The following is a 19,057-nucleotide window of genomic DNA, read 5'->3' on the forward strand; positions in this document are numbered from 1 at the left end:
CGATTGCATTTGCCTCATCAGGGACATCTAGGGACGGCGAGGTGAACTGCAGCTTGATATATAATATTTTAAATGCTGTTGCATTTGCATCATCAGGGACATCTAGGGACATGAGGTGAACTGCAGCTTGATGTGTAATATTTTAAATGCTATTGCATTTGCCTCATCAGGGACATCTAGGGACCGTGAGGTGAACTGCAGCTTGATGTATAATATTTTAAATGCTATTGCATTTGCCTCTTGGGGAAAACTGGGGAGAACGAGGTGAACTGCAGCTCTTGGTAGAATTATTTGGATACTATAATATTCCCTCCCCACTGCTAATCTCATCCCATAATGGTTTGCAGGGGCTTGATCTCAAAATCATCACCTCTCTCACTGCTTGCTGGAAGCTAATTTCACTTTTGTGAAATGACTACATGCATTTTAGCATGTAGAAATACTTGTTATTTTACCTTGAATATATGAGGTTTCTGTTTTAAGAATTGAAATCTGACGGAACGAAATATTGCGGATTTATTGTACCAAGTTCGCGCCAATTCCGCCCACCCCTACTTTAAATACCCCTGCACCCCATAATCATAACCCACCCTTACTCTATAAAATACCCCAAACCTATCCCTAAACCCTAAAAATACCCCTGTACCCCAAAACCAAAACCTAGCCCTGAACCCTATAAATACCCCTGTACCTCAAAACCCAAACATACCCCTGAACTCTAAAAATACCCCTGTACCCCAAAACCCAAACCTACCCCTGAACCCTAAAATACCCCTGTACCCCAAAACCCAAACCTAGCCCATAACCCTTAAAATACCCCTGTACCCCAAAACCCAAACCTACCCCATAACCCTAAAAATACCCCTGTACCCCAAAACCCAAACCTAGCCCAGAACCTTAAAATACCCCTGTATCCCAAAACCCAAAGCTAGCCCTGGACCCTAAAAATACCCCTGTACCCCAAAACCCAAACCTAGCCCTGAACCCTTAAAATACCCCTGTACCCCAAAACCCAAACCTACCCCTGAACCCTAAAAATACCCCTATACCCCAAAACCCAAACCTATCCCTGAACCCTAAAAATACCCCTGTACCCCATAACCCAAAACTATATCTGAACCATTAAAATACCCAAACACCCCAAAACATATACCTCAGTACCCCAAAACATATACCCCTATACCCATACTTGCCTTATCCAAACATTTTTAAAAAACATGCTTTTACCATTCATGCATTTACAACGAATTTCGTTGTAAATGTATGCGTGGTAAAAGCATATAAAATGTAATGCCATGCGTTATAATGGCCTTGCGGAGTCATGGTACTTTCGTAATGAAAGTATGCAGAGTGATGGTATGCGGAAACAAATTTGCGGAATAATGGGTGTTTACCCTCCCCCGTAAGTACATTTGTGGCACGGCGGCCCACATCTCCAGCAACATACTCATATTTTTTCACCACCAATTGGAAAAATGCACAGGTCTCTCTCATTGATGCCCAGCACCGACATACACTTTTAGACACACCTCCCACCACAAGTTCTAGAATTGCGAACTTTAGAGATGGGGAGCTACGTTAGAATCTCGGCATCAGCTCAACATCCTGTGATTCCAGGCAAATCGCTTTGTCTCCCTGTGCCTACCACAAATCAATGTGTTCTTCTGTAATGTAAATTGTGCTCATGCCATGTTGTCGAGTTCGCGCTATATAATATTGCAAGGAAAATAAAGTAGGGAAACTCGAGTTTACACACTACTGAACGCGCACTCTTAAGTGCATCAGCAGTGCACTGTGAATCGGAGCGTTTCACAGGCCTGTCACAGATAAGAAATGCTATCAAAATGAAATCCTACGAAACAATATATTACTGGCCGGCAGCAATTCATACCCGGACAACGTCGGGACGGGCTGCTAGTTAATAATACTTTGGTTAATTTTAGCTGTAGTCTATCCTTTTGATGTTAATAAGCAAAAATCTAAGACTAATATAACCAGTAAGGTTGAGCCTAATCATGAGAAGCATGCTGACAAGTCTAGAGTTATTGAGCATAATCCAGAGATTCATCGAGATAGATCTGTTGGTGATTTCTCAAGCAATTCATTTTCAAGGCTTTTATCTGAATATGTTAAAGTAATGAACGTTAAGGATTGCTATGTATGTGAAAAATTGCCTGCTTCTGTTTCTGAGGGGGTGACTTATGATATGTTACCTCTCACTTATGGCATTACCTGTAGTGTGATTGCTAGCCTGTTTTATCAAACTGGTCGTCTGGAATATTATTATTCCGACTTTGATGAGATTTTTGCAAATCTCAAAGTTGTAAATAGCTTGAACAAAGTTAAGCCTGCAAAGCAGATGAGGGAATTCTTTTTAGTTACTAATGAGCTTAACTACGAATACGCTTACAAAAATAATTTAACATGCAAATTAAGAGCTGAAGAAAAGACTTTCCTGAACATGGTTGAGGAAAGAAGGGCTGTTTACAAAATAAATGAGATGTTAAAGCATGCCAAGTCAAAGTATTGGCAATTGGAGGATGCTAAATTAAATGGCGTTAACACAAATGCAGCGATTCATATAGACGAACCAGTTAGTGGTAAATTTTGCATTAGAAGAGATAACACCCTTTATGATAATTTTTTTGTGGGTGCTAGTCAATGTGAAGATACTTATCGTATCATAGGGGGATGGGGATTTAAAGGTGGTAAGGATCCAATTTTCCCTGGAATTTATTTTATTTGTGGTAATAAAGCATATTTTAGCCTTCCGGGCCACTGGTACGGGACTTGTTATCTTGGCCTGGTCTTTCCAAAAATATTTAATGTTGACAGAAATAAAAAGGGTACCTTTGAATTTGGTGAACACTTGAATCTGAATAGGTACAAAAGAGAAAGTTTTACAGAAATCCTGGGAGACATTTTTGGTGCTGTTATTCCTATGGTGGGGATTACAATGAATTCAATTAAAATTAGAAAAGTTTCCACAATTGTAGATAGGTTGTCAACTGATACTGCAAGTGGTTTTCAGCTGGTTAGCACAGAACTTGTTGCTACCAGAAGTATGGTTATGCAGAATCGTCTTGCTTTAGACATTCTGCTTGCAAAAGAGGGTGGAGTATGTGGGGTCTTGCATGTCCAACATTGCTGTACTTATATACCTGACAAAAGTCGGGATATAGAGTTACTTGTTAAAAATATAACACGTGTCCATGAAGAAATAGAACCTGTGGAGGAAGAGACATTTACCGAAAAAATTGGGAAGAGAATGGAGGCTATTAAAGATTGGTTTTCTGAACTTGGCAGATCAATCATAGGCAAAGTGCTCTATCCAGTAATTGTCATTATTATAGTGATAATGCTGTTAAAAATTAGTTGTTTGATCCACAAGAGGAGGAAGCATCAGAATGAAAAGAGAAGGATTTATAAACTCAGGAAGGAACAAGAAAAGGAATAAGAAATGCAAAGGGTCCAGTTTGATAGAGATAATCAGACAGCTGAAACAGGGGTTTAGGGAAACTAATATCGAGAGAATTCAGTGTGTGTTGTCTTCAAAATGGGTAAAAATGTCTAAAAAATTTTGGGTGATTGTTTGGTGATTTTAAAATCACCAGATGAGGGAGTTGATGAAGCGGGCTTAAGAAAATATTTTATTCTGACTCGTGGATTTAATCTCCCATAACATTAACTAATCAATTAATGAATTTTTGCATGATTTGTTTAATTAACACAACCTAGATTAAGTTTGCACCACACATATACACGCGGGAAACTAATTACATGTGCTCTTGTTGCATTTGCAAGTCTGTTTTGTAACACATGATTAATATTGTCTTGTTTGTTATGTCTGTCCTATTGTCTTTGTCACTACTAATATGCGGCTGATTATTCATGGCATGTGCTTTTTATATGTGCTTATATGTTTGTCCTATGTTGTGATTGTCTGTCTGTGTATCATTTAATTATCTTTTTACTCTTTCAGAAACATAAAGCTGGATTACATGAAGAATGGTATATTTTATGTGCTGCTTTAAATGTTTGCTTTTGCTAAATGTCTTTTTATTAGTGGGATAATTAATAATTAGCAAGGGATTGGGGGGTACAGAAGGGTTTGCTTTACCTGAATTAATCACTCTTTTTGTGTTTGTTTAAATATTAGCTCAAGAGTGAGATGAGGCCTAGTCTTTGCTTTTGGAGAAAAGTTGGTCGGCCTGAACTGAGCAGAAGCTGGAGCCAAGTGTACACGTTTGGAAACTTTCCATGCGGAGTTTATTGAACCTATTTCTTGTGGCTCTGACTTTTGAAAAAACTTGAAGTTCTAACAATGGAGCTTGTTTTCATGGACTGCTCTGAATGTTCTTTTACAAGGCCGAGGAAGTGACAGGGATGATTCTGCCGAGCTCTGGTGGAAGTCAGAGATGTAACTTTTTAAATTGTTTCAAAAGACGCTCGGAAGTTGATGTCACTCTATGACAATGGACAATGGCATCGTGACGCTTATTCCCTGGACGTGGTAGTTTTGGTGGGGTGACAGCCATCAACCAATCACAGTGCTGAACTTTCTTAAAAAATAACATTTAGTTAAATTTGAGGGCAAAAATGATATAAAAATTGGCTCTCTTGAAGGGTTTGGGGCTGTCTTTTCCAGAGGGGCGAAGCGCTGTCGGATTGCCTTGGGATTGATTGTAAGCATTCAACTGTTTATTATTTGTTTCTCATTCAGGTTAGAAAACTAACTTAGAGAATATGTTTATGTTTTCTTAAGTTCATTATTTTGATCAATTCTAATTTGACAGCAGACATTGTGCCAATGTTTATGCAACTTGAATTAATAAAACTAAATGCTTGATTTTAATAAAGAGAGTTAATAAAGATTTTTCAATTATGAATTATTAATTTTAGGTGTCCCTACCTCTCAAACGGGCTGCTGAACGGACACTTTACCCTACTCGCTGCTTCACCTGGTAACTTGCATCCACGCTGAACGGGCTGCTACACGGACGCTTCCATCCATCTGCTGCCTCACCTTGGAGCCTGACCCCACGCCTCGCGGCCCCCGCTCCGCGGGTGCCGCTCGAGTGCTGCTGCCTTCCTGCGCCTCTGCCTGTGGGGAGCTTCGGGACCGGCGGACCAGGGACCAAAGCCGCTTTCCACCAGGGCTGCGGGACTGCGAGGACCAGCGGGCAGTGCGCTAATCTGCCACAGCTGGTCCTCTTCCAGCCGACTCCTCCCTGGTCCTTGAAATTGAGGCCGGACTTCGACTGAGTGTGTCCCTACCTCTCAAACGGGCTGCTGAACGGACACTTTACCCTACTCGCTGCTTCACCTGGTAACTTGCACCCACGCTGAACGGGCTGCTGCACGGACGCTTCCATCCATCTGCTGCCTCACCTTGGAGCCTGACCCCACGCCTCGCGGGCCCCGCTCCGCGGGTGCCGCTCGAGTGCTGCTGCCTTCCTGCGCCTCTGCCTGTGGGGAGCTTCGGGACCGGCGGACCAGGGACCAAAGCCGCTTTCCACCAGGGCTGCGGACTGTGAGGACCAGCGGGCAGTGCGCTAATCTGCCACAGCTGGTCCTCTTCCCGCCGACTCCTCCCTGGTCCTTGAAATTAAGGCCGGACTTCGACTGAGTGTGTCCCTACCTCTCAAACGGGCTGCTGAACGGACACTTTACCCTACTCGCTGCTTCACCTGGTAACTTGCACCCACGCTGAACGGGCTGCTGCACGGACGCTTCCATCCATCTGCTGCCTCACCTTGGAGCCTGACCCCACGCCTCGCGGCCCCCGCTCCACGGGTGCCGCTTGAGTGCTGCTGCCTTCCTGCGCCTCTGCCTGTGGGGAGCTTCAGGACCGGCGGACCAGGGACCAAAGCCGCTTTCCACCAGGGCTGCGGGACTGCGAGGACCAGCGGGCAGTGCGCTAATCTGCCACAGCTGGTCCTCTTCCCGCCGACTCCTCCCTGGTCCTTGAAATTGAGGCCGGACTTCGACTGAGTGTGTCCCTACCTCTCAAACGGGCTGCTGAATGGACACTTTACCCTACTCGCTGCTTCACCTGGTAACTTGCACCCACGCTGAACGGGCTGCTGCACGGACGCTTCCATCCATCTGCTGCCTCACCTTGGAGCCTGACCCCACGCCTCGCGGCCCCCGCTCTGCGGGGGCCGCTCGAGTGCTGCTGCCTTCCTGCGCCTCTGCCTGTGGGGAGCTTCGGGACCGGCGGACCAGGGACCAAAGCCGCTTTCCACCAGGGCTGCGGGACTGCGAGGACCAGCGGGCAGTGCGCTAATCTGCCACAGCTGGTCCTCTTCCAGCCGACTCCTCCCTGGTCCTTGAAATTGAGGCCGGACTTCGACTGAGTGTGTCCCTACCTCTCAAACGGGCTGCTGAACGGACACTTTACCCTACTCGCTGCTTCACCTGGTAACTTGCACCCACGCTGAACGGGCTGCTGCACGGACGCTTCCATCCATCTGCTGCCTCACCTTGGAGCCTGACCCCACGCCTCGCGGCCCCCGCTCCGCGGGGGCCGCTCGAGTGCTGCTGCCTTCCTGCGCCTCTGCCTGTGGGGAGCTTCGGGACCGGCGGACCAGGGACCAAAGCCGCTTTCCACCAGGGCTGCGGGACTGCGAGGACCAGCGGGCAGTGCGCTAATCTGCCACAGCTGGTCCTCTTCCAGCCGACTCCTCCCTGGTCCTTGAAATTGAGGCCGGACTTCGACTGAGTGTGTCCCTACCTCTCAAACGGGCTGCTAAACGGACACTTTACCCTACTCGCTGCTTCACCTGGTAACTTGCACCCACGCTGGACGGGCTGCTGCACGGACGCTTCCATCCATCTGCTGCCTCACCTTGGAGCCTGACCCCACACCTCGCGGCCCCCGCTCCGCGGGAGCCGCTCGAGTGATTGCTGCCTTCCTGCGCCTCTGCCTGTGGGGTGCTTCGGGACCGGCGGACCAGGGACCAAAGCCGCTTTCCACCAGGGCTGCGGGACTGCGAGGACCAGCGGGCAGTGCGCTAATCTGCCACAGCTGGTCCTCTTCCCGCCGACTCCTCCCTGGCCCTCGTAATTAGGGGTGTGGCCACACCAACAGGAACCATATAGTTGGATAATCATTTCCGGCCCGCGGGACGCGCGCGGACGCGCACGGGCGAAGACCGGGCAAAGAGCAGGCCGTTTGAGGCCGTTAGAGTCCGGCAGAGACCGGACCGGGCCTCCCCTCTGACGACCTGCCCCAGCCAAGACCATTTTTCCTTTCAAGTCTGTGGCCCTGTGTGTTCTATTTTCCATGGCTACCAGAGTATCCAGGAGCAAGGCTGTCCAACAGTGTTCTAGCACTTTGGAAAAAATTTTCCCTAAGGCCAGTGCCGTGGCCAACAAAGGTCAAATAGTGCTAGACACCCACCCTGAGGTGGGTACAGAAAATTTGTTAGTGGACTCCTCGGACTCCTCAATTGATGTTCGCACTCCACTACCTCTTGACGCCACCCATCTGTCACTCATGGATAGTATTGACCAGACTATTGAGTCAGTCCTACAACAACTTAGGACCCCGTCAAATCTCCAGAGGGATAGAGAGTCATTACCCCGCTCTGGGGTTGTAGAGCCCTCTTCCAATGTGGACTGTGCGGAAACAACTGAGTCGCAGGATGTGGGCCAGGTTGTAGTTCTAACAGAACCCGCAAGCAGTAGAGGGGACTATCCACCGAAAAGAAAAAGGTCAAGGAAGTTAAGAGGGGCAAAAAGGGCCAAAGTGGATACAACCAAGCAAAACCTGGATGCCAGTACGGACATTTCGGCCTCTCCTGAGGTCACTTCCCCGGGAACTAGGTCAGATCACTCCGGCCTTCCACCAGCTACAGCTGTACCAGTGTGCTCAGGGCCATTTATTTTTGGTGGGACCCATCCTAACACCGCAGACTTGCTTATCAGCTCACTTACGGACATCCTCAAGAACTTATTGAATCCCTTGTCTGCAAAACTGGACTCCATAGAAGCTAGACTCATGGCTTTAGAAATTACTCACAAAAGAAATAGTCCTGGTCCGGGGGTGGGTCCAAATACACAGACGGTCCCTCGGGAATCAGTGGGGAATAGACCTCCTAATGCTGTAACAAGCACCCAGGCCCCAAATGTGGCACTAGTCCAGTCAGGGGTACAACTCAGCAATACTGGTAGTCCTGCCCCCCAAATGCCCTCTTCGTTATCCCAAACGTCCAGGCCCCCTGTTCCCGCTCCAAGAAGATCCAAGCAACCCACACCCCCCCAACAAACGGGTGAGGGGAGCTCTGCGAACGGACACATTGGCCGCCGCATTAGCCCTAACGCTAGGTGCAGGGCGGTCAATCTGCCCCCCGAGGCAGTGGCATATACGGCGATTATGGTGGGAGTCCTTGAGCTCACTGGTGATACTAGAGAGCCGCAGGACTCGCTTCGTAACAAGGTAATTAGTTGGCTTAACATCAATAGGCCCCTCCCTCCGAACCTAAAAGGAGATGTTTTGATGGTCAGAAGGATTCCATGGATTGGAGTTACCCCTAAGAATAGGGCGGGGGACTGCATCATAGTCAGCTTCAAAAGCCCACTGGTTGCCCCATATATCTGCAACTGGCTGGTAAGGCCTGACAAGTCTAACATCGAACTAGTGTCCCTCTCACACTTCTATCCAAATGTTTGTAATCCAGCTGTGGGGAGGGAACAGAGTTGGACTAGAGTGGGCTTTGCAGTAGATGGTTCACGATACAGGCCCAAGCATAATGTACTTCCCGCTCATGGTAATTTCATCCACCAGAATAGATTCTCTTGCCTTGACCAAGTAGATTGACCACAAACGGGAGATATACAACAGTCTCCAGAAAAATCTGCCTATGGGGTCCCAGCCAGGGGGGAAGTTACATCTGTTCCCGTAACTGACAAAAGGGTCCAGGTCCTTGCTAATGAGGGAATGACCCCCTTTGGAAGTATCCCGGGTCAAGTAGAGGTGTCATCAAACACACCGATCGCCCCCAACACGCAATCAGTGGAGGTGGCTGTATCGCCCACCACTCCGCCCATTACAACTGGCCTGCGTGATTCTGACCCTCCTATAGTTACTATACCGTCCCTCTCCTGTGGGCCAGGCTCGCAACCACTAGGTCCAGGGCTGAGAATTCTCTCCTGGAATGTGGCAGGCATCACAAGCAAGGCAGGTACACCGGACTGGGATTTCCTGGTAAATGGTAGCGACATCCTCCTTTTTCAGGAGACATGGGCAAGGGAACCACAGACTAGAAGGGGGTTTGATATTTTTGAAATTCCAGCAAAGTGGAACGGGAGGGGGAGGCCCTCGGGAGGTCTAGCAATCTGGGTTACGAGTCACATTGGGTGTCAGGCGGAAAAGATGGTCACACTTTCACAGGACATCCAGTGTGTGCTGCTTAGATGGCCTGGTAGAATAACATGGGCCATTGTTAATGTGTATTCGCGACCAGTTGCCGCGGCCAATTAATCCCCCACCCTAGATGAATTGTCCTCCTTCCTAGGTCAATTGCCAGGTGACCTCAAAATAGTGATGGGAGGGGACTTCAACTGCCACTTCGAACCCTTAGAAGGTCTAAAGGAGGGTGCTCTCACCGCTGAGGATGACTACTGGGGAGTCCCACCTTCGTCCTCACCTCATCCCAAAGCTTGGTCCCCGCTGGCAGTACAACTTACGTCCCTCACCCTGAACTTTGCACTGAGGGCGTGCAATGGGCGCACCCCATCCGACACTCCCTCATTGTGCACATTTAATAGAAAGGACCACGAGTCAAGGCTGGACTATATATTAATAGACATCACTATGTGGCCTAAAGTTCACGACTTCAGGGTGCTCCCGAGGACAGATAGTGACCACAATTCTCTTTTATTGGAGATCCAGCATCCAGTCCCCGCAGCAGGGTTGCCAACTACTGCCTGCGGTGATGATCAGGGGGACATGCTCCTCACCACAAATAGGCGCCGGGTTAAATGGGGGAAGCTGATTGACAAAGAAGATGCTATAAACAAGTTATATGGCTTAGCACTCCCCAGGTTCAAGGAGGTGGATGCTCTCATAAATCAACCGAGACCCCTTGATTATAATGAGAGATTAGCTAGCATTCATGTTAATGTTATGTTATGTTAATTAAAATGTATTAAGCGCGCATACGCCCAAAGGCTTCTTGGCGCTGGAAAGAGATAAAAAACATAACAAGGGTAAATCAACGAAAGTCTCTATTTCAAATATGCCTGTGTGAATAAATGCGTTTTGAATGCCTTTCTAAAGGCAAGAAACTCCTTGCACTGCCTGAGAACTGGCGGCAGAGAATTCCACAGGGTTGCTGCTAAGAAATGAAAGCTACTACCTCCCTGTCGTTTCTTCTTAAAGCGAGGTACCTCAAGTAGGTCTTTGTGGGCTGACCTCAAGCTACGTGAAGGAATGTATCTGCCAATCAGCTGTTTAATAAAGGAAGAGCCCTTCCCTTGCAGAGCCTTAAAAATAATACAGCCAGCTTTAAATTCAGCTCTTTGAGCCACAGGAAGCCAATGCAAAGTCTCTAAGCCAGATTTGATCGAGACCCATTTGGGGACGTTACAAATCAGTCTCGCGGCTTGGTTCTGCAGATACTGCAGTCTTCTAAGTTGGCCTATAGGTAGGCCTAAATAGAGACTGTTGGAAAAATCAATATGGGAAAGGATTAGGGCCATGACCACCTGGATTAGGGCAGAGTGGGTGAGGAGGTGTGCGATTTTCCTGATTTTTCTCAATTGGAAAAAACCAGAAGACACCACCGTACCGATCTGAGATTTTAAAGAGAGATCCTCACTAATAGTAACCCCCAAGCTCTTTACTGTTTGTGATTTCTTTGGGGGAAGGCCCATGTCCATGGGCCAGAAATTGGGGCTCCAGCCAATTTCACTCTTACCGGGCAAAATCAGCTCGGTTTTCCCCGGATTTAATTTTAGATGGTTTAGAGACATCCAATTCTGGATCAGATGTCATGGTTGATTGAAAATCCTCCACAGCATTTGGGGAATTAAGTGTAAAAACTAACTGCAGGTCGTCTGCATAGTTATATACAGTGACTTTGTGTTTGCTCAGAGCAAAAAGAAGGGGCCGCATATACAAATTAAATAATAAAGGGGAAAGGGAAGAGCCTTGAGGGACCCCACAGAAGGAGTTGAGTTTAGGAGCTGAAAAAGATCCTAGACAGACAGACTGGGTGCGTTCAAATAAGAACGATTTCAACCAAGCCAAAGCAGAGTCTCTAAGGCCTGCCTGTTCGACACGGTTGACCAGAATGGAATAGTCAACCGTGTCGAATGCAGCAGACAGGTCGAGGAGCACAAGGGCTTGGTGAAGGTTATTATCAGCATTGGACCTCAAGATGTTCTGGACAGCCAATATGACTGCCTCGGTAGAATGGCCAGGCCGAAATCCTGCTTGGTTGGGTTGCAAATAGCCCGATTCCTCCACAAAATTTGAGAGGCAGTTGGTAACATGGGCCTCCAACATTTTGGACAGAAAGGGCAGCAGGGATATAGGCCGGTAATTCGTGAGGTCCAATGGATCCACACCAGGTTTCTTCGTGAGGGGTATCAATAAGGCCTGCTTAAAACTACTAGGAACCGTCCCTGAGATGAGCGAGTTGTTAAGCAGGGACATCATACTGTTGGGAATGGCACGACCAATTTCCTTCATAATTTGAGGGGGACAGACATCCATAGGGGAGCCAGATTTGACTCTGGCTAATAGCTCTGAAAAGACTTTCAAGTCGATAAGGGGAAAAGAATGTAAAGTTAGGAAATTAAAAGGAATGTCATCCACAGGGGCACACGTTGGGAGTGTGGAGATGTGCTGTTTGATCAATAAAATCTTTTCATTAAAGAAATCATTCAGGGAGTTGCATAGTGCTTGTGTAGGAACAACCGGAGGAGAAGTTCTTTCATCATTACAGAGGTCGTTCACTATCCTGAAGATTTCCTTTGACTTATTGGTGGAATTTAAAATTTTGGATGAAAAATAGGCAGTTTTTTGGTTTAGTAGTACTTTTTGGTATGCCTTTCTTGCTAGGCAATAAGTAGCCCTAGCTAGGGGGCAATACTGAGAGCGCCAAGCCCTTTCCAGTTGCCTCACTTCCAGTTTTAATTTTTTTAGCTGAGGAGTGAACCATTTATGTGCATCTTTACTCCTAGCGCTGCAAAGGCGGGTAGATGGAGCATAAATGTTAATCGCAGAGGAAAGCCATTCTTTAAACCGAGAATCAGCCTCCTCCACGTTAGTACTCTCTAGGGGAAGGGAAGCATTTAAAAAAATTAAAAACATGGGCATATCCATGGAGGTCCATTTCCTAATGGTCCTGCAGGTTTGTAGCTTAAATTGAATATTCTTATCTAGTTGGAAAGAAAAGCTTATACAGTGGTGATCAGACCAGCTGCAAGGTTTTATATCTATTGAGGAAATAGATAAATTCAACGACCAAATTTGGTCGAGACTGTGACCTTTCTGATGAGTCTCAGTATCAATAAATTGTATCAAATTGAGATCATCAAGAAGTTCCTTTGTCTCAGCAGCTTGTGGGTCTGACGCTGTATTATCAAACCAGAAGTTTAAGTCGCCAACCAAAAGGAGTTTGGAATGGTTGGTGACCAAAGGAGCCAATGACTCAGCTAGGGTAGAAGGGAATGTGGCCATATATTGCGGTGGACGGTACAATAGCACCAGTACAAGTGTTCCATTGGGGGTATCCAATTTAGCAACTAAATTTTCTGTGTTGGGCAGAAGCAGAGATGACAGTTGTCTAAGTTGGTGTTTTTTGTTAACAATGATAGCTACTCCTCCCCCAGCTTTCCCTCCTGGACGAATGGCAGACAGAATGTAGTAGTCCGCTGGTAACGCTGCTAAGATGTCCGGCAGTGAGTCCGGGGTAAGCCAGGTTTCGGATAGTAGCAACATGTCAAGATGTGAATCCGTTAATAACAGGAAAATATCCGTTTGATGTTTAATCATGGAACGAGTATTTAAGTATTTACACTTAAATGTACAAGTAGTGCTGGGTGTGGTAGTGAGCATCGCATACTCAGGAACAGAGTCGGCTATAGACGTGACAGTGTTGCTTATGCCTAAATGGGCAGTTCGTTTGGCCGTGTTGTGGGGAATGGGAGGACACATCAATGTTGTTGGACGTAACGCTAGTAAATCAGCGGATGTGTATATGTAGGAGCAGGCGGAATCCCCAGCCCCTAGTCCCGGACGCTCGCGGACGAGCGCAGACGAGCTTGACTCTAGCGCGACTCCGGCGCGCCTATGTCGCGCCCGCTGCGCTCGTCCGCTGCGCTCCCTCCAGCACATTGCGTTTTATGTGAAGGAGCCTTGAGCAGCTGGACCGCTGCCTCAGGTCCCTGTGCTCTCGGACTCCTCCCAATATGGCGCCCGCTCTCACCACCAGACCAGCACCAGTCGCCGCGGTAAATGAGCCGCCCTCCACTCAATCGGCATGGGAGCCGCGGTGGACCGGAGCAGAGGAGCTACTGTGTAAGGTAGGGAAAGGCTGCGCTGTTAATCAGCTGCGCTGCGTGCTTTAAGCGGAACAGTAAAAACTACTACAGCCTATGAGAGATTTCACTTTTAAAATAACCGTTTTACATCACAGTTAAAAAATGAAGCTTTAAAAATAATGCAAACAAACACAGAAGCAAAATTAAGCGTGAGAGTCTCAAAGTATGCCCTTGTGCGCTTCTCTTTCTAATGGCGCCGGGATGCTGCCACCAACCCGGAATCCACGAAGGGGAAATGAATCCCTGACGTTTTATGGGAAGGAGCCTTGAGCAGCTGGACCGCTGCCTCAGGTCCCTGTGCTCTCGGACTCCTCCCAATATGGCGCCCGCTCTCACCACCAGACCAGCACCAGTCGCCGCGGTAAATGAGCCGCCCTCCACTCAATCGGCATGGGAGCCGCGGTGGACCGGAGCAGAGGAGCTACTGTGTAAGGTAGGGAAAGGCTGCGCTGTTAATCAGCTGCGCTGCGTGCTTTAAGCGGAACAGTAAAAACTACTACAGCCTATGAGAGATTTCACTTTTAAAATAACCGTTTTACATCACAGTTAAAAAATGAAGCTTTAAAAATAATGCAAACAAACACAGAAGCAAAATTAAGCGTGAGAGTCTCAAAGTATGCCCTTGTGCGCTTCTCTTTCTAATGGCGCCGGGATGCTGCCACCAACCCGGAATCCAGGAACTAGTGAGGGACCTTGCAGAGGTCTTCCATCCGGTGGTACAATCACGAAGGAAAAAGACTCGTACCCCCACTTGGTACACCTCTTCCTGTAGGAAAATCAAATCTGAGCTAATCTCCGCCATTAACGAGGGCGGTGATAAGGCGAAGGTAGTAGTCCTCAGGAGGGAGTACAAACTAGCAATGGCCAATGCAAGGGTAGAGTGGGATTGGAACCACTGGCATGATCTGTCTGAAGCCCTAAAAACTAAAGACTCTAGGAAATTTTGGGCCCTGGTAAACAACGGGACGGGGGAACTCAAATCCGCAGTAGAACCTAACATCGCCCCCTCTGTTTGGGAGGCTCATTTCGGAGCACTTTATCAAGAAACCACTCTATGGCCCGAAGGGACGGCGGTGGAGTCCCCCTGTACCCCGGATATGGCCCTGGAATTCTCCCTAGGTGAGGTGGTGATTGCACTGGAGCGCCTAGCGCTGGGAAAGGCACCGGGGTTGGATAAGCTACCCGGGGATCTTTTTAGACACCATCCTGACATCTGGGGTCCGTACCTTCTTATCCTTTTTAACGCTATATTAGGAGGTATGGCGGTCCCCTGTTCTTGGCTAGGGGCTGAAATTTTGCCGATATATAAGAAAGGGTCTCCTCTGCTCCCGGCCAATTACAGGCCGATTAGCCTTATAGATGTCCCCCAAAAGCTCTTTGCGCGCCTCATTCTGAACCATCTGCTAGACTGGGTAGAGGATAATGATATCATGAGTCCCCTGCAGGCTGGCTTTAGAAAAAACACGTCGACCATGGACCAGATCTTCCGCCTCGTCCTCCTCTACTGGAAGACAGTGAGGCTAGAAGGGGGAAGACTGTACATGGTCTTCGTGGATCTGAGGTCAGCCTTTGACCTAGTCCCACGCAGGAAACTTTGGGAGGTGTTGGAAAAGCTAGGAGTACCCCCCCCAGGTACTTAACATCATAATCAGGCTACACGAGAACAACTATGCGCAGGTCAGGTGTGGGAGGGATGGCAATCTTTCGTCCAGGTTCCCTGTTCGTCGAGGGGTGAGGCAGGGTTGTGTCCTGGCACCGACCCTGTTTTGTCTCTTCATCAATAATGTCATTTCATATCTGGAAAACGTTAAGGACAACGACGCCCCATATTTGGCAGGCAGGAGGGTTCCGGCAATCATGTTTGCAGATGATACCCTCCTGCTTTCCAAATCCCCTATGGGGATCCAGAGGATCCTGGATGGATTTGGTCTCTTCTGTCGTCAACACGGTCTGGAGGTGAACACAGAGAAGACCAAGTTCATGATTTTTAATCCACCAAACAAAACCAGGCCCAATCCCACCCTGGGTACTGTCAGCCTTGAGAGGGTGTCTACTTTGATATATCTGGGGGTAACACTGCAGGAAAATTTATCTTGGGACCGTCAGATAGCAAGATCAAGGGTCAAACTGTCCCAGCTGTCGGGCGCAATCCTGAAGGTGGCCAACATTTCCACCTTCAAGCCCATAAGCCCGGCCCTTGAAACTTATAGGACTCAGCCCAAGGCAGCGGCTATGTATGGCAGTGAGCTTTGGGGGTACAAAGCAGGAAAAGACCTACCAATAGTGGAAAACAGTTTTCTAAGGCGCCTACTAGTTCTTCCACGAGCCACGCCACTCCTGCCATTAAGAATGGACATGGGTCTTCCCCCTATTGCAGAGGAGCTTGTGTCAAAGCCAGTGAAGTTTTGGCACAGGCTTTGGTCCACAAATGAACTTCATCACTATAGGGAGGATCTTACCCATGTCATGAGCCTGAACTGCAATAGCAAAATCCCCTGGCTTGCCTTTGTAAAAAATGAACTGCTCACCGTGAACCTTTTTGAGCTATGGGAGGATCCTGCGCGAAGTTGCCAAAGGATCTCACGCAAAGCCTTGACCCAAATCTATAAAGACAGGTCCCTTGCACATATGATGGATGCTCAAAACAGCGGCACCCTTACTGCGCGATTCCTGGAATCCAAAAATTCTTATGTTTTTGAACCTTTTATGGATTTTATTTTCCCTATCCTGGCGAGGAAATTGTTTGTTCAATGGAGGCTAGGCACACTCCCCACTAAAACATTTACCTACAAGTGGACCAATGGGGGTGACAAAATATGTCCTTGTTGTAACATCCATGAGGAAGATGACCTCCACATCTTGTTTGTGTGCCCCGCCTATCAAAGGCCCAGAAAATATTGGATAGCGCCACTCTGTAGAAACCTGGGGTTTAGAAAGTATACACAGGCATTTAGAATCATGAAAACCAGCACCTTGGGTCACATTGTGTTCGCTGTATCCAAATTGTTAATGGCTGATCAGAAAGAAAAAAGCCCCCTGAACCATTCTACTGTTATTATAATTCCTTTCCTCGCTGGATGAGAGAGAATTTTATACAGTGTATTTTAAAATGTATTTTAATGTATGTAATGTTGTACTGCATCTTTTATGGTCTATATGGCCGAAATAAAGAATTTTTGGATTGGATTGGATATAAAAATTGGCTCTCTTGAAGGGTTTGGGGCTGTCTTTTCCAGAGGGGCGAAGCGCTGTCGGATTGCCTTGGGATTGATTGTAAGCATTCAACTGTTTATTATTTGTTTCTCTTTCAGGTTAGAAAACTAACTTAGAGAATATGTTTATGTTTTCTTAGGTTCATTATTTTGATCAATTCTAATTTGACAGCAGACATTGTGCCAATGTTTATGCAACTTGAATTAATAAAACTAAATGCTTGATTTTAATAAAGAGAGTTAATAAAGATTTTTCAATTATGAATTTTAAAAATAAACTTTTCAAAATGACAAGCTGGTCTTGTTTATTGTAGATAGTTTATTTGTTTAAAGTCAAACAACATATTGATCTATTCACCTCATGATTCAGTTACTCTATGGTTTTTATGGGCCTGGTATTGATTGGTAAGTGTGATAGTGGATTGTGACATCATTTATAAAGAATTTTAGTTTCTGCGCTGCATCAAAGGAAATGGGTCCCAGAGGTCCAGGACATAAAAGGTGGCCACAGCAGCTCCCAGCAAAGGAAATTCCTCCAGGTATCCACGGGCTAGGCAGGGCCTAGGGAGGCAAGCCTTCCCCTGGGCCCCAGCAGCAGCACACCCCTGGCTGTTTCAAGTTGGCAAACAAGAACATTGAACATGAGGTCAAAGCCTCCTTTTATACAAAAAACCCTTTGTCTCTAGGGTGTAGGGTGTGGGCAAAACCAGACACAGCTGGTTTGGGAGCACTCTGATGGGCTCAGCCCCTCTCACTATTCACTGGCCAGGCTAGTGTCATTAGACGCACCACAGGGGGCGAAGCCAGCATTGTGTGGGAAAGCCCAGCCCTATTCAGGTCTCAGTTGCACTCCTCCCCAGCCATCAACATGCAGATCTCCCATTCACCACCGGGGCAGACCCATCCTGACTCCAGGAGCCTGGCACACCAGCCAGCCCCAGCCAATCACAAGCCAGCACATTCACTGCACAGACAGGCCAAATTCTAGAAGTGGCACTTCCACACTAGACACTGTTAGAAGGGGCGACCTCAGGGGTGACAGGACTCGTCCCGGACCACCCTGTGACCCACCTCTCCTAGGGATACAGCCGAGCACTGGCAGAAGACCCTTCTGCGGAAGGGTCTCGTATCTAGGATCGTACGCGCTGAGCTAGCATCAATTCGACAAAGAGACACCACATTGTAGGTTCGGAAGAACGTGTTCTTTATCTAGCAAAATATCAGGATCTTTATGATCCGCAAGGCTCATAATTACAAATAGAGCAAGGGCTCATAGAGTCTCGGCAAGGGTAGAGGTAGCGGGACAGTCTCAAGATTCGGGGTCAATGCAGGTGCGTATCCGGCGCACAGCTCTCAATCCTCGAGCCTGGGGATACAGTGTGATCTTGGGTCCAGCCGGACCAGGACAGTAGATGAGCCGCGACCTCGTCAGCTGGGCTCAGATAGATCAGGCAGAAGTCCATCTCTGCCAAGTGGGAGCCGCGACGTCGTCAGCAGGGCTCAGGTGTTATCAAAGTTGCAAGGGAGCCGCGACCAGGTCAGCAGGGCTCAGATGGTTCAGGCAGAAGTCCGTCTCTGCCAGGTGGGAGCCGCAACGATGTCAGCAGGGCTCATGTAGTTCCAGGAGTCGAATCTCCCGATAGTCCCAGAGTGCCCCCCTGTTATAGGTCTGCTCCTCTTTGATGTCTGGAGTTCTCGCAGGCAGGGGTGTTAACACCTGGGGCCGCTTGTCGGGGTTTCCTGCCACACGGCCCTTTGATCCTTTCAAGTTGGGCCTGGAGGGATCCCAGACACACAGCAAGCATGGAGCCAGCTCTCAGGGAGGCCGGAGGGGCGATCGAAACCCATCTCTCAAGGGGAGGCTGGAGGTGTGATAGGAACTGCTCCTCCCTCTCTCGCTCACTGGGAGTTCTCTACCCCCCAGCCGGGTATGGCGCGTCTAGGCCCGAGGTCGCGCTGGGGCCGGGGCGGCCATCTTAGGTGCAGGGGAATGGTCACCGGAGGCCTTCGGGGCTGATAGGATTTGGATTGGTCCAGGACCGGGATGATGGGGGGTGAGGCCGGAGAAGTCTCTTGTTGTCTGTGGGGTCATGGAGGGAGTGGGCCAGGATAAGTAGGGGTCTGGTGGGTTGCATGGGTCGGGGTTGGGTCACTACGGGTCAGGAGGGCCACGCCACGAGGCTGGGTCTAACAGGCACAATAACACCGCACACATCATCGCGCAGCATTTAATCACCCGAGTCCGCACATACCAAACTCGCACCTGCACTCCCCACACATCAGGAGTT

At 48.1% G+C, this 19,057-nt stretch overlaps 1 long non-coding RNA gene across 1 annotated transcript in view; it reads left to right on the forward strand.

The window, feature by feature from the left end:
* The window catches only part of LOC144772144 (uncharacterized), an 84,099-nt gene extending 79,358 nt beyond the window's left edge, over positions 1-4,741 (forward strand). Inside the window, exon 3 of the long non-coding RNA XR_013599670.1 lies at positions 4,160-4,741. This is a non-coding gene — a long non-coding RNA (uncharacterized LOC144772144). The remainder of the gene's footprint in view (positions 1-4,159) is intronic.
* The last annotated feature ends 14,316 nt before the right edge of the window (positions 4,742-19,057 follow it).

The sequence above is a fragment of the Lissotriton helveticus genome, chromosome 8 (genome assembly GCF_964261635.1).
Source record: "Lissotriton helveticus chromosome 8, aLisHel1.1, whole genome shotgun sequence".
Lineage (NCBI taxonomy): Eukaryota > Metazoa > Chordata > Amphibia > Caudata > Salamandridae > Lissotriton > Lissotriton helveticus.